This window comes from Malaclemys terrapin, chromosome 1 (assembly GCF_027887155.1).
Source record: "Malaclemys terrapin pileata isolate rMalTer1 chromosome 1, rMalTer1.hap1, whole genome shotgun sequence".
NCBI lineage: Eukaryota > Metazoa > Chordata > Testudines > Emydidae > Malaclemys > Malaclemys terrapin.
The window spans coordinates 89,065,725-89,079,504 of NC_071505.1; positions in this window are offsets into that span (position 1 = coordinate 89,065,725).

Genomic DNA, 13,780 nt, shown 5'->3' on the forward strand with positions numbered 1-13,780 from the left:
GGAGCTTTCTGGCAGCAGCTGCTGTTTCAACTTGCTGATCTACTTAAAAAGGCAATGTACTTTCGGGAGGTCAGTATACTTAAAGGGGCAATGCACATCTCTCTCTCACACACAAAGTGTGTCTCTGTCTGCCATGCTGTCTCCCCTCCCTCTATTTGTGCTGCCTTGTAGAGTGTGAGGCTATATTAACAACAATGTGTTAACCCTTGAGGGCTCACCTGTTCTAGTTCATCATTTAGCAGTAAGGCATTCCCTGGGAAATATCCCACCCTCTTCCACCCACTGACTTCACCATCTCAACCAAGCTTCACAATCATCATTGCTGTGTACAGTATTAAATTGTGTGTGTGTGTGTGTGTATATATATATATATAGTCTTTTGTCTGGTGAAAAAAATTTCCATGGAACCTAACCCCTCTTATTTACATTAATTCTTATGGGGAAATTGGATTCACTTAACATCATTTTGCTTAAAGTCGCATTTTTCAGGAACATAACTACAATGTTAAGCGAGGAGTTACTGTATTGAGTTGTCTGTAAAGGCTCGCACACACTGATGGCAGTGAAGAGTACAGTGATGACATCACATACCACATGCTAATACATGTCATGACATCACCACTGAATCATTTGTTCCCTGGCACAAAAATCAGTAGTTCCCTGTTCTGATTTTCATTATTTAGTGTTATATCCTATGTAGAGCCTCTAAGCGTGTTGTCAAAGGATGTTACCATGTTCTCGCCTGACAAAAGTACTGGTGTTGTACCACAGCCCCAAGTTTTCTGCTGCACAATCACACTATTAACAACCCCAGGCACTGAAAACGCAGGAGTCAGACACCAAAAATCTGTTCTCTTCGCTTTCTTGATTGATGAGCCTCTCAAGCATGCCTGGGTCCTGTTTTCAAGCTTGTCTCCATACCCCTGAAGGCTGGGCTTGTATTATAAATGAAAACTCACAGTCTCATCTCAACCGCTCGTCCCCACGAGCTGGGACATTAACCACAAATAAATAAATAAATAAATATTGTGACACTGCGGCGATAAAATTATACCCAGCTCCTTGGGTTGCTATGGAGATAAGTGCAATCCACACCGGAAATGTCCCGTTCTGAAACTCTCCCCGGAGAATCGAGCGGCTCCTCTTTTGCGCTAGCCGCGGGGTCAAGGCTGGAACTGTGAGCTGGGACGTGAGTTCCAGCCGGGCCCTATTCGGTGCCTCACTTACTCATTCTCCCCCCGCCGCGCTGTTACCACGGTAACGGAGTCGTTGCAGAAGCGAGGAGCCCAGGGGCAAGATGGTGAGGGACAGGGCAGGGAGGGGGTCGCTGCCTGTGGGACCCAGGAGAGGGGAGGTCTGACGCCCCCCAGCGCCTCCCCGCTCTCACCCGGTCTCCCCTCTTCTTTCTGCCCCCTCCAGATGCTCTCCTGGGCCAAGCCGGCCGTGGGGGGCGCCCCGCCGCAAGGTGACAAACGGAAGAAGAAAGGCAAGAAAGTCCCACCGCTGGAGGAGCTGCTGGCCCAGAGGGACTTCACCGGCGCCATCGCTCTGCTGGAGGTAACGGGGGAGGGGGGCTCGGCCTACAGGCCGCAGGTCACCGGGTCCACATTCCCCCATCAGTGCAGGATTGGTGCCCAGAGCACAGCCCCCGGGGCCTTGCCCAAACCCTTCTCCCAATGACTGGGGTGATGAGGCTCCTTCTGGCAGACTGTTCCCAATTGCAGCAGAGGTCCCTGTTTGGAAAAAGTTCCAGCTGTTTCAACTTAATTTGTCTTTTCTGTTCTTTCTCACACCCTAGATATGTCCCCTGCACCCGCCTGAATAATCACTTGCCCTCCTTTACTTTTACAGCTTTAAAATATGTGTACAGAGACTATGTGACTGGATAGAAACTGCCTGTCCTTGAAAATGTGATATTGATACTGCCTGACTTCCGTGTCCAGGGTTTTCAAGCCAGCAGAAATCATCCTAATATTAATTTTATAACTGAATTTGTTTCACATGAGACAATCTGACAAAATTTGACAGTTGGTGTCATTTTTGCATCCCTTTTTCTTTGAAGTTGAAATGGCATGTGGGGGAACAAGATGAGGACACTGACCTCTGGATTGGATACTGTGCCTTTCCCTTGGGGGACTACAAGAGAGCATTGGAGATGAGATGAAGAAATCCTGCTTCCTGCTGGAGAGAATCGGGATGTTGTCCTAAAGTGGTGGCAGCAGGCAGGAGAGATGGTTTTCGGTGGTGCGGAAGAAATGGGCCAGGCCATTTGTGTATAAATCCAGCAGCAATAGAACAAACTATACAGAAAGGCAGTTTGGATTAGGGAAATAGGAATTTCTACACTGAAACGGTCTATTGGTCCAGCATCCTAGTTAATCTTTGCCCCAAAGCCTAAATTGTCCTTTTCTTAATTCCATGACAGTTGTTCTAACATTCTTTTCCCTATTTGGTGTGTACACCTTCAGAAAATAATATGTGGAAAGTTATTGTTTGAGCTGGATGGAACCTTGTTATGGGTTGGGTTAAAACTTTGTTGTGATTGATGGGTGTGACTACACTCTTCAGTTAACATAACTGTAAGGATAAATTAACCACAGCCTCCCATCTAAAAGTAAAGGGTTATGTGAACCCACCAAACAGGTTTGGACTGTATGGGCATGGCGTGTGTGTGTGTGCTAAATATTGTTTTTGGTGGGGGTTGGGGACAGAACATGTGTGTTTGTGCACACATGCACAGGACCAGAGAGACACAGAGACTACCTGGAAAAATCCAGGCAGAAGCCTTTAACCAAAGTGAGACCCCGAGAGAAACTTAGAGAGAAGTTCTGGTTCTGGGATGCTGGCTAAAAAGAAGCTTGGACCTGTAAGCTAAGAAACTCCTCTTTTTGCCTTTGGTTAATCCTGTATTCGGAAAAGCAGGACTTTGATGCAATTTTGTTTATTTACAAGGAATGTACACAGGAAATATGAGATTCCATCTTCAATACTTCCAGCAGGAACATCCCCAGGGCCCTTAACTTGGAATAACCCTTCAGATCAAAAAGAGGCAACACAATCATATCCCCACCTTCGTTATTTAGCCAAGCGATAGTATTACATTTTTAATTCTTTTTAATCTTTTTTTCTCAGTCCCTCTAGCCCCTTAATTGATTTTGTTGCTCTTCTATGAATTTTCTGATGTCTGCCTAAAACCTCCCTTTTACCTCAAAGAGTTTTCAAGGTTATTAGAAAATATGTTTATTCAAATAATCTATAGATTATCAAGTTGCTTGCATCATATAGTGCCTATTGTACTCCTTTTGGGTAAGAAGATGCCTCTGTGGGGCTCTGCCTTCTTCTCCCCACTATCATCCCCATGACCTTTCTGCCTCTCCTACTGTGAAATAGAATTTGCTGCCAGTCCTGGGTCACTGAGCCCATACTCTGTCCTCAGGTGTGCCCACACATCACTCTCTCTTGACATCTAGCAAAACCTAAGTCTGCTTCTATTGACTATCTTGCCTTGTGCCATTCTGAAACGAGCCTTCACAGCCTATTAATTTGTTTCTATACCCTCCCATTTTGACACCTCTCTTTAGCCCAGGGAAAAATACTAAAGTGAATTCATAGAACTAGGGATCACAGGAGAAAAGACATTCCTCCATAGTTTTAGAGAATTATGCTGTGGAACTATGATGACTTTTTCCCTTATAGAATTGGGTGGAGATTTTTGCTCACACATACAGGGTTAATTGGGTTTCCAGACTTGGGTTGGAGATGGAATATCCCTTCCCAGCCAGCCCTGAATATGTCTGCAAGATTTTTGAGGATATTTCATTTTACCCTTATTCTGGAACAATGAGCAGGGGACATAAGTTAGGAGGAGATGGAAATATCTCACTTGGTTAATTCTATTCTCTATAATTGCCAGGGATGCTTGGAATTGGTAGACCTCAATCTTTTCCATCACCTTAAATGTTAGAATTGGGTAGGCTAAAGGGCATGAGTTGGCAATACTGAAACTTTCTTTAATTGCATCTGGTAATATCTGCTTGTGGAGACGGAGAGACATTCCATTAAAAAAAATTAAGTTTATCCTGTTGCATTGAATACTTTGTAATGGCTTACATTACAAGAAGGAAATCCAGGATGGATTTGAACTTTCGAACACTCTCTTGGATGCAAAAGTAAAAGAGGACCAGACACATCAGTAAATAAAATAATCCAGTCTAAATCTATTTCACCACCAGGTGGTGATATTGATCCAGGCTTTTAAAAAATGCCAGTATTTGTATTCATCTCTTCGGCTGTTTGTAATAAAGGCATTAGGAGCTGGTCTGTGTGTATACACACATACATATACACACGGACCAGCTTTTAACTTAAAATGGAAAGTGGCTTGGAATTTTTTTTATGCACATGTAGAGAAATCTCAATTTTTTTAACTGAGTGTCTCTCCATCCCCACAAAAAGATAGTTACTGGATGTAACTAAAGAAGATTTCAGTGATTTTTATCCTCACAGCTGCCTTTCACAAGGCACAAAGTTGCTTGATATTTAAAAAAAATTAATCTGTCAAAGGTGCTGAGCATAATGTGCTTTGTTCTACACAAATGACTGATGAAATTAAATGGTTTACATGGCAACATTCAAGCATATGGAATGAACATAAATGTAGAAGGAAGTTAGAGGTGAGGTATTACATATCCAGTACCTTTGCATAACTGTGGCTGATTACTTTGAAATCTTTAATCGGGATCCCGTGTCCAACGGTGGTGTTGTAATACTTAATGTGGATTTTATTTTTTCTATTATGGAATTCCTGATACTGTCTTTTTTATGTCCATATTTTAGTCTGTGCTAAACCATGTCTTACCTTTATTTAAAAAGGTATATACCAAAGTCCCAATGTTTATATATTCTCAACATAGATGCATATGTAAACAAGCTGGAATGAGCAAAATAGGTGTTCTCATATCCAGGGAGAACCTAGAAAACAGAAGCAGAACAGTGAGTAATCCTGATCATTGTAACACTCTCTATTCTACACCAGTAGAGCTGGAACAACAATTTGTTGCAAATAACCCATCTGATGGATTTTTCCTTTGTTCAAGAATTATCAGACTATCAAGTTTGAATCTCTTGTTATAATGGGACATACTGGCCCTTTAAAGCCAGAGAGGGGATGCCTGGGAGACCAGGAATTCTGAAGCAGATAAGGGCCAAGGAAATGACAGATGCAGGTGCTGGGAGAGAAGAAGTGGTCCAAAGGTGATAGTGTCTGGGGAAACCCAGGCTACTGTTTCTTTAAGGGCCTGGGATCAGGAGCTTTGCAGTATAGGGTGGGACAAGGCTCCCCTCTCTGTCTGCCCTCCAGAATAAGTTCTGGGAAAAAGCATGGCATACAACCTGACTCTTGCCTCACTCTGACAGAGACGTGAGCAGGGGAAGCACTGGTTGCCTGCTGACCTTTCCCAGCCCAAAGGAGAAAAGATTGAGGTGGTGTGACCTGGCCTCCAAGTTGGGGAGGAAGGCTGAAGCCTTCACCCCAGACAAGGCACCTGGGAGGAAAGGATTTTTGTTACGAAGGTTTTGTTTTGTGTTCTGTTTGCTTTTAAAAAAAAAGAATTTATTGCCAACTTGGGTGAAACCAGTTAAGGGAAATTTACAGAGGTCGGCTGGGAGAAGCTGCCCTACAGTGGCAGCCAGCTACTGCTGTTAAAAATTAGTCACTGACATTTCTGGGAATAATCCTTGGTCAGTTGGCTGTTTGTTTACAAGCAATTAGTAGTAATTATTTGAAATTAGTTAGTTTTAGTTTTTATTGGACACATGTATTATGCAAAATTTGCTTTCTACAAATATTCTTCAATATTAACTGAAAATATGCTGGTTTTGTGTATGTTCCTCTTGGTGACCTGGTTAAATAGAAAGTACAGAAGGCAAAGACAAGGGACCTTGTCAGTAAAAGCATATTTGTTTAAAAATTTAAATGTATATTGACAGAATATTCTTTTTAAGTATTCACTCAGCTCTAATATCCAGTGTTCACAGAAGCCAGTTAAAATAAGTAAATATCTGACTCTTCTCCAGGTTAAGCTAAGCTTCCTGAGATGCGACATTCCCCACACCAAAAGGGAGTGTCCCAGAAGTCTTCAGATCCCAACTGGAACCCTGAGAATTCCCCATTTTGTCACCTTCATCTTTGAAGCACCATCTTGTGGCCACCATCTACACCATCTAGTGAGATTCCTTCTGAAGGCCAATAACAAAACCTCTCTTTAAAAAAAAATCAAAATCAAGACTGCCTGTTGATCTAGATGGCACTCCCTCTTCCTCCTCCTCCTCAGAGCACTGTGACCACACCTGCAGTGTTCCACCCCCTACCAGCACAGGGAAGGAGACCACCACTAGAAATGAAAAACCAATTTCTAACCATTTTTATATCATACCCATTGCCATAGTGCTTCTCCTGGATGATAGTGAAAATCACCAGTTGCATAGCCTGCTATAGCATCTTTAACTCCCGAAATTTACACAAAGAGTCTACCTCTAAATCAGATGCAGGTATCTCCAGTTCCTCCCCCCCAGAAGGCTAAAACGCTGCCTTGACAGTCTTCCTGATCACTGCCAGACCAAGGGACAAGAGACTGGGGCTCTGGAAAATCAGATGCTGCCCTTTTCAAAGGTTGCACACTGCAGAGTGACATTCTGAGATGTATTGTACCCCTTAAAAAATGCATAGGAATTTCTTATCTGTCTCTCCAACATGGCTTTTAGCCATCTTTGGATATTAAACAACTTCAATTTAGAGACAAATGAAAGATTAAATATAAGAGTAACATGATACAAAAGCAACAACTAGAATGATTTGTTAGAAAACTTATCTATGTACAGTATCAGTTAAAATAAAACAGAATCAAGATTGATGTGTCTGTAGTACCCAGCATGATGGGGCCCTGACGCCTGATTGAGGCCCCTACATGCTCCTGAAATATAAATAATAACGAGGATTACATCAACATGATCATGACACAAGTCTTCACATGGGCTAGATGTTATGAGAAATTTTGTTGCTCTCACCTTGATAAGAGCAGAGCAGTGACCCATGTCCCACTGATATCTCCCAAAGCCTGCTGGGTCACTCTTATACCAACCCACTGCTGAATACGTGAATAATGCAGGAATAAGGTCCAGTAGATCTCCAACTTCATTCGGGAAGCGGACATCAAAGACACTCGGGGGCTGGGATGCAAAGAGACCAAAAAAAAAAATATTTTCAGATGGAGAAATGACTGAGTGAGCAACTTCAGCTGTTAATACAGGTTTGTTTTTCTTTCACCCCCAAAGGAATCATGACCCAGATGAGCACTCAGGTCTCACAAAGACTTTGAGCTTGTCTACATGAGAAAAAAAGCTCAGAATAACTAATGTGTTTAGCTATTCCATATTAACTTCCCTGTATATACAAACCCTTTGATAAGACACATCCTGAGGTTGGAGAGGATGGAGATAAATGATGCCTGGGGAGTTAGGTAAGCTTAGTGATACTAGCCAAATGTGAAACTACTTGCTCAGACTGGTTAATAGAGAAAGCCCGTCACCAGAAACTAGACTAAGGACTTTCAAAAATCCCATCCTGGCCTAATACTGGCTGTGATTTAGAAGAGGAAGGCTGAGACATACATTTAACTTTCATTATATTGCTTTATCCTCTCACATATGGCAAGGGAGGGGCAGGCAAGGTACCTCAGGTCTATAAACAGTGGGATGACTCAAGTGTTGAGTTTTTTTTAAAACAACTCAACTGTGTGATGTACCCAGAAGAGGGTCCTGGACGTCCGTATATATGACAACTTTAGTTTCTATATTAAATTACACATGAGAAACCACTTTCAAAAATAATCAAGAGTTGGACTGAGAGATTGCAGGGGAGAAGGCCTAGAGGCTGAGTAGGAAGAAGCCCATGGAGGTAGCAGCAAGAAGTGAGATGGAGCTGTCTTTGGCTGCTGGTTATAGTTCCCTGGGCTGGGAAGCGGTGTAGTGTGGTATGGTGGCACGAGGCCAGAGAAGGGGAAATGACCACAGTGCCCAGCACTGGAGACGGACACCAGATATAAGGACTGGACTTTTATTTTGTTGAACTGTATGTCACCTTGGAATGGGTGGATTTAAATCATGACCTGGCTGTAGGATCATCATAGGAGGAGGCTGACCTCCAGAGGACCAGAGCATCTGTTGGCAGGGGGTGCCAGACAGGGTGAGAGCTGCCACGCATGACCACAAGGAGCAACTCCAGCGGTGAGTTGACTCCTTCACAGGAATCTACTTAAAAGGGCCATGTTTTTTGGCACTGTGTACAAGGTAAGTGATTGTGATGATGCATACCCCATTGCTGACTGGATCAGCACAATACTTGTATACTGTCTGCATGAGATTTTCAAAAGCGCTCAGTGCTGGTCTAACTCTTTCCCCCACTGATATCAATGGTAAAATTCCAAATGACTTCAATGGGAGCAGGACTAGGCCAATGCTGAGTGCTTTAGAACATCCCCCATCTGGCTCTAAGTCATGACAACCCAGAACCTGGAACAAGCATCCCCCCTAGGGAGACAGGGGAGAGGGAGAAAAGGAGACATCACAAGCATACTCCTACATGTCTAAAGTCTTCTGATGAATCCATTTGCTCAGGAATTAGCATCTCATCTTCAGGATTCTGGGAGAGCCTCAAGACCCTGATCGAATTCCTGCAGCAAATCCTTTGAAGTCCAAAGGATGCTGTATAGTTAGGGCCCTACCATATTCACCATAGATGCCGACTTCCCCTCTACACAGGGGGTGCTTGACCCCCACCCTACCCCAGACCCGCCCCCACTCCACCTCTTCCCTCCAAGCCCCCACCCCGCCTCTTCCCACCCCTGCTCCGCCCCACCCCCTCTCCACCCCTTCCCCCAAGTCCCCACCTCACCTCTTCCCGCCCCTGCTCTGCCCCGTGCCCCATCCCCACTCCTCCCCCTCCTCCCAGAGCCGACCTGAACGCCAAGAAACAGCTGTTTGTGGCGGGCGGGAGGCGCTGGGAGGGATGGGGAGGAGTGATCAGTGGGGCCACCAGCAGGGGAGAGGTGCTGGGGAGCAGGGGGGTGAAGGGGAGAGCTTGGCTGCTGGTGGGTGCTAAGCACCCAGCACCCACAGAGTTGGCACCTATGTAATTCAAGGTCCATTTTGGTCAATTTCATGGTCATAGGATTTTTTAAATAGTAAATTTCATGATTTCAGCGATTTACATCTGAAATTTCAAGATGTTGTAATTTTATGGGTCCTGACCCATAAAGGAGTTGTGTGTGGGGGGTCATATGGTTATTGTAGGGGGGGTTGTGGTATTGCTACCCTTACTTCTACACTGCTGCTGGTGGCAGTGCTGCCTTCAGAGCTGGTCAGCTGGAGAGCTGACGCTGCTGGCCAGGATTCCAGCTTTGAAGGCAGAGCCACTGCCAGCAGCAGCGCAGAAATAAGGATGGCATGATATGGTATTGCCACCCTTCTGCGCTGGTGCCTGCAGAGCTGGGCCCTCTGTCAGTAACTGCCACTCTTCGGCCACCCAGCTCTGAAGGCAGCAGCGCAGAAGTAAGGTGGCATGGTATGGTATTGCAACACTTACTTCTGCACTGCTGCTGGTGGGGCGCTGCCTTCCGAGATTGGCACCTGGCCAACAGCCACCGCTCACCAGCTGCCCAGATCTGAAGGCAGCACAGAAGCAAGTGTGGCAATACTGCGACCCCCCTAAAATAACTTTGTGACCCTCCTGCAACTCCCTTTTGGATCAGAACCCCCAATTTGAGATACGCTGGTCTCCCCCATGAAATCTGTATAATATAGGATAAAAACACACAAAAGACCAGATTTTACGGGGGAGACCAGATTTCATGGTCCATGACGTGTTTTTCATGGCCATGAATTTGGTAGGGCCCTAATTATGAAAGCTTGTGCACTCTCGTCTGAGAGTCAAGCTTTCCTAACGTAATCTCAACAATTCTGGCCTACAAAGAAGTCTCTTTCCATTATTCTGAATGGACACTGTCCCTATTCTCTTTTACTGTCCGGCCTCCCCTACAACAAAGGCCCAAAGCAAATTCTACAAAAAAAAAAAAAAAAAAAAAAAAAAAAAATCCATGTATCCTACAAAGAACAACACTTTACACCGTAATTAACTAAATAATAGAGTGGATTAACCACAGGCAAATGTAGTTGTGATAATGCTATTCAGCAATAGCTGTCTCTCCCCCCGTCCTCCCCAACCTCCCAGACAGAGCTTAGAACATAAAACACAATGTTTTGTTAAAACAGGCCAGACCAAATTCTTATCCCTGCTCCGGCCCCTTTACCCAAGTCTGGTAAGCATACAGGAGTGTAAAATGACTACAACTGAATTCCCCTGCTGCTGTGCAGGGTAGGGCTGACATAAATGGCCCTATGATGCCCTTATTCCCTCCCTCCATAGGCTCAGGAATAGTGTGCATCCTGGGAACATTTGGGGACATGGTCATAGCTCTCAGGGCTACAGGTTTTCTGTACTGTATAGCAGCTTATAGGCAGCCCAGCAAAGGTTGCAGTAAAGCAGATCAGTTCCCACAGCAATCCATAACCTGGGCCATGCAATGGTGATATAAAGCCACTTTCACCTCCATCCACTTCCACTTCCCTGGCCTGCATCTGCTGTGCTGAGTCTCTTTGGAGATGCAGCATAAAACTTCACCTGGAATGTTTGCCAGGGCATAGTGATTGTCTGCTATTCTTTTCATTGAGGAAAGGTGGGCTGGGGGTTAGAGGGGTAGTAAGGAAGCATTGGGATCCTTAACTTCTGCTTGAACCGGCCAAAAGAAATGCCTTTAATGTAGTACCTTCTGAGAGAGATCAGTACTTATATGTGCAGCAATAACAGCATGAGCCACAAGCACAAGTCCTAGTGTGGGGTCCAGAACTACTGAAAGAATGCTACCCGTGGAGCCATCACTTCCTAGCATCAAGATGGGCAAAAGGCACAGCTTACAGAAATGGCTGCGGTTTTGCAGAAATATTTGTAGTCGAAGAAAGAAAATAGAAATTATATCAACACATGAACCTAAGGAAATAAATAAGGTAGGCCAAATGCTGAGCCTCCCAATTTGGGGCCTGGTTCTCTTCCCATGTGCACCGGTTTTATACTAGTGTAACTCCATTGACTTGAACAAAGTCACTCCTGATTCTCACAGGTGTAAGTGAGAGATTCCAGCACTTAGTAACTAACATACAAAGTACTTGACCTTATAGAATATACGCTATACAAAATGTCTACAGTGGGAAATATATATGGAAAAATTACATGTGCCAAGAGATAGTCCAATGTGGTATTCAGTACACAAGCCTGTCCATAAAGTTATTGAATACAGTAAGCTTGTGAGTTAGTTGGCATTAATTAAACCTGTTTGCAGTGCTAGTTCAAATGCCTCTTTGAAGGAACAGAATGGGGAACAGGGCATATTCCCTTCTTAATATATGTTTGAACTTCTTATTCTTGTTAGGTACATAATCATAACAGAAGGAGTCTATACTTCCTCTTTAGCACACAAACAAGATCAACAAACTCTGCTAAAAGACCTGAGGATTCCATCATATTTTTATTTCTAAGCCATGAATTCAAGAATCACATTTCTAGTAACTCAGTACATACCCCATAAACTCCTGAACTCTGCTTAGAACGGTGGGATTCTTAATTAGTTGTGGATACAGGTTTGAAGTATGGTCATACATACTCCTGAAAGAATAATTGTCAAAAGTTATTTTCTGCCATTTTCCTTTCATTTCTTTCAATCCTGGTTTCACGAATAGTAACAGATAAGCAGCACAGTTTGCAAGTCAGCTGTTTCTTTATCACAGTATTAGCTTCGCATCTCTGGTGCAAGACAAACCGTGATGCATGTAATAAGAAGAGACTTTTCAGAGTATAAATGGCATAGCTTACCACCCACTCAAACTGTCTTACAATGGAAAAAGATGAGTGAGAGAGATTAAAGTATCCCTATAATGAAATTTCTGTTTTCAAGCATGCTTTAGGTCAGTAGCATCTTGGAAAGGGCCGGCTCCAGGCACCAGCTGAGCAAGCTGGTGCTTGGGGCGGCAGATTGTTGGAGGTGGCATTCTGCCCAATTCTAGGGCGGCATGGCCACTTTTTTGTTGTTGTTGTTCTTGTTCCGCTCCGGCCGCCCTGTAGGGGGCGGCGGCACAGAGAACCAGAGCGCCCTGCAGGGCAGTCCTCTTCCTTTCCTCCCTGCCGACTGGAGCGGAGCCCTCGCGGTAGGCGGCAGGAGGTGGCACAGCAGGAGGGGCCGCGTGGCAGCGCCCCTGCTGTAGCCCTGGCCGCCCCCTTCTTTCTCTCTCCCGCCCGCTCCCTCCCCCTCCCCCGCCCGGTCCCCCTGTACCCGCGCTCCGGCCGCACCGCAAGTTTTTTTTTGTTTTGCCGTTCTGGCCGCCCAATTTTTTTTTTGCTTCGGGTGGCCAAAAAGCCAGAGCCGGCCCTGATCTTGGCTGTCCTAGCACATTAATTGAAAGTATGACACAAATGGTTTACTGGAAGATGATCCCATTTGGGATCAAGAAAGCAATCAGGTGGATGCTGATTTGATAGCTTGTGAAAAACTCAACTGACATCTAACAGTGTTTTACTTACCAATTAACCAAGTGTTTCTTCCTCAACGGATTAGCTAAATATCTAAGCAAAAAAGGTATATTTAGAGAGGGAAGAAAGGGTCCTGCACACTTTCAGAGCACCAAAGACTCTCTCTGGCCAAATTGCCAAGAGCTTTGCTGGGATCCAGAGTGAGCAGAACTAAGCCACTCATCCGTGTAGGGAGCTCCTGCCTAGAATTGAGAGCAATACATCAGAGCCAAGTAGGTAACCTGTGTTGCATATGATCATGCTGAGCACTTGTCACAAGACCAGACTTCTTTCTGTTAAAGCCTGTGACAATCTTAGGTCATTTCACCATGAGGGCAACCCTCACTGGGAGAAATAGGTTTGCAAGATCTGCAGGCCTTATTCCCAGTTCCTCTCCGAGGGTGAAATGCATTCCTGTGCGAGGGCCTATGCACCACTTACGCCCCTTGTAAGCAGAAAACTCTCATCTCTGCTCTGCTCTCATTGTACCACTCAGGCGGCACAAAGGAAACAGAGACTCACCTTAACTGCCCTTCTGGGGATTCCCCCAGCAGGCAGAGAACGAGCAGAGTGGGCCCCTACATAGTCCTCCCCCTCAGTCCCCAGCGGAAGGGGCATGCTGGGGACAGGGAAGGGGAATGGCCAGAGTGCAGATGGTCCCTTGGGGATGATAGCCAGATAAGCAAGTTAGAGAAGCTCCCAGGTTGCTCTAATAAGTGCTTGGGCCAGGGCAGGTAATCAAGGCGTTGTAACCAGCCCCCTGACAGACCCCTCTATCTGCCACACCCAGTGAATGTCCAGTAACATAGGGCAGACTTTACACTAGTGGCATCTCTAGGCTACTCACTGACCAAGCCAGTGCAGAATCAGGGACTTGTAGCTTCTTGAGAGGCCCTGCCTCCTTGCACAAATCAGAGATCAGATACAAGGGAGGAAGGAGTTCAGGGACTCAAGTGATTTTTTTTAATTGCCTTATGATATTTAATGAAACGTCTAAGTCCTTCATGCTTTATAATGGTGTCATACTCAAGCAGTAATCAGCTCATTAGATTAAGTTAAAGCTTTTCTATTCTACCTAGGGCAAAATGTAAGGCAATCATGAAACCG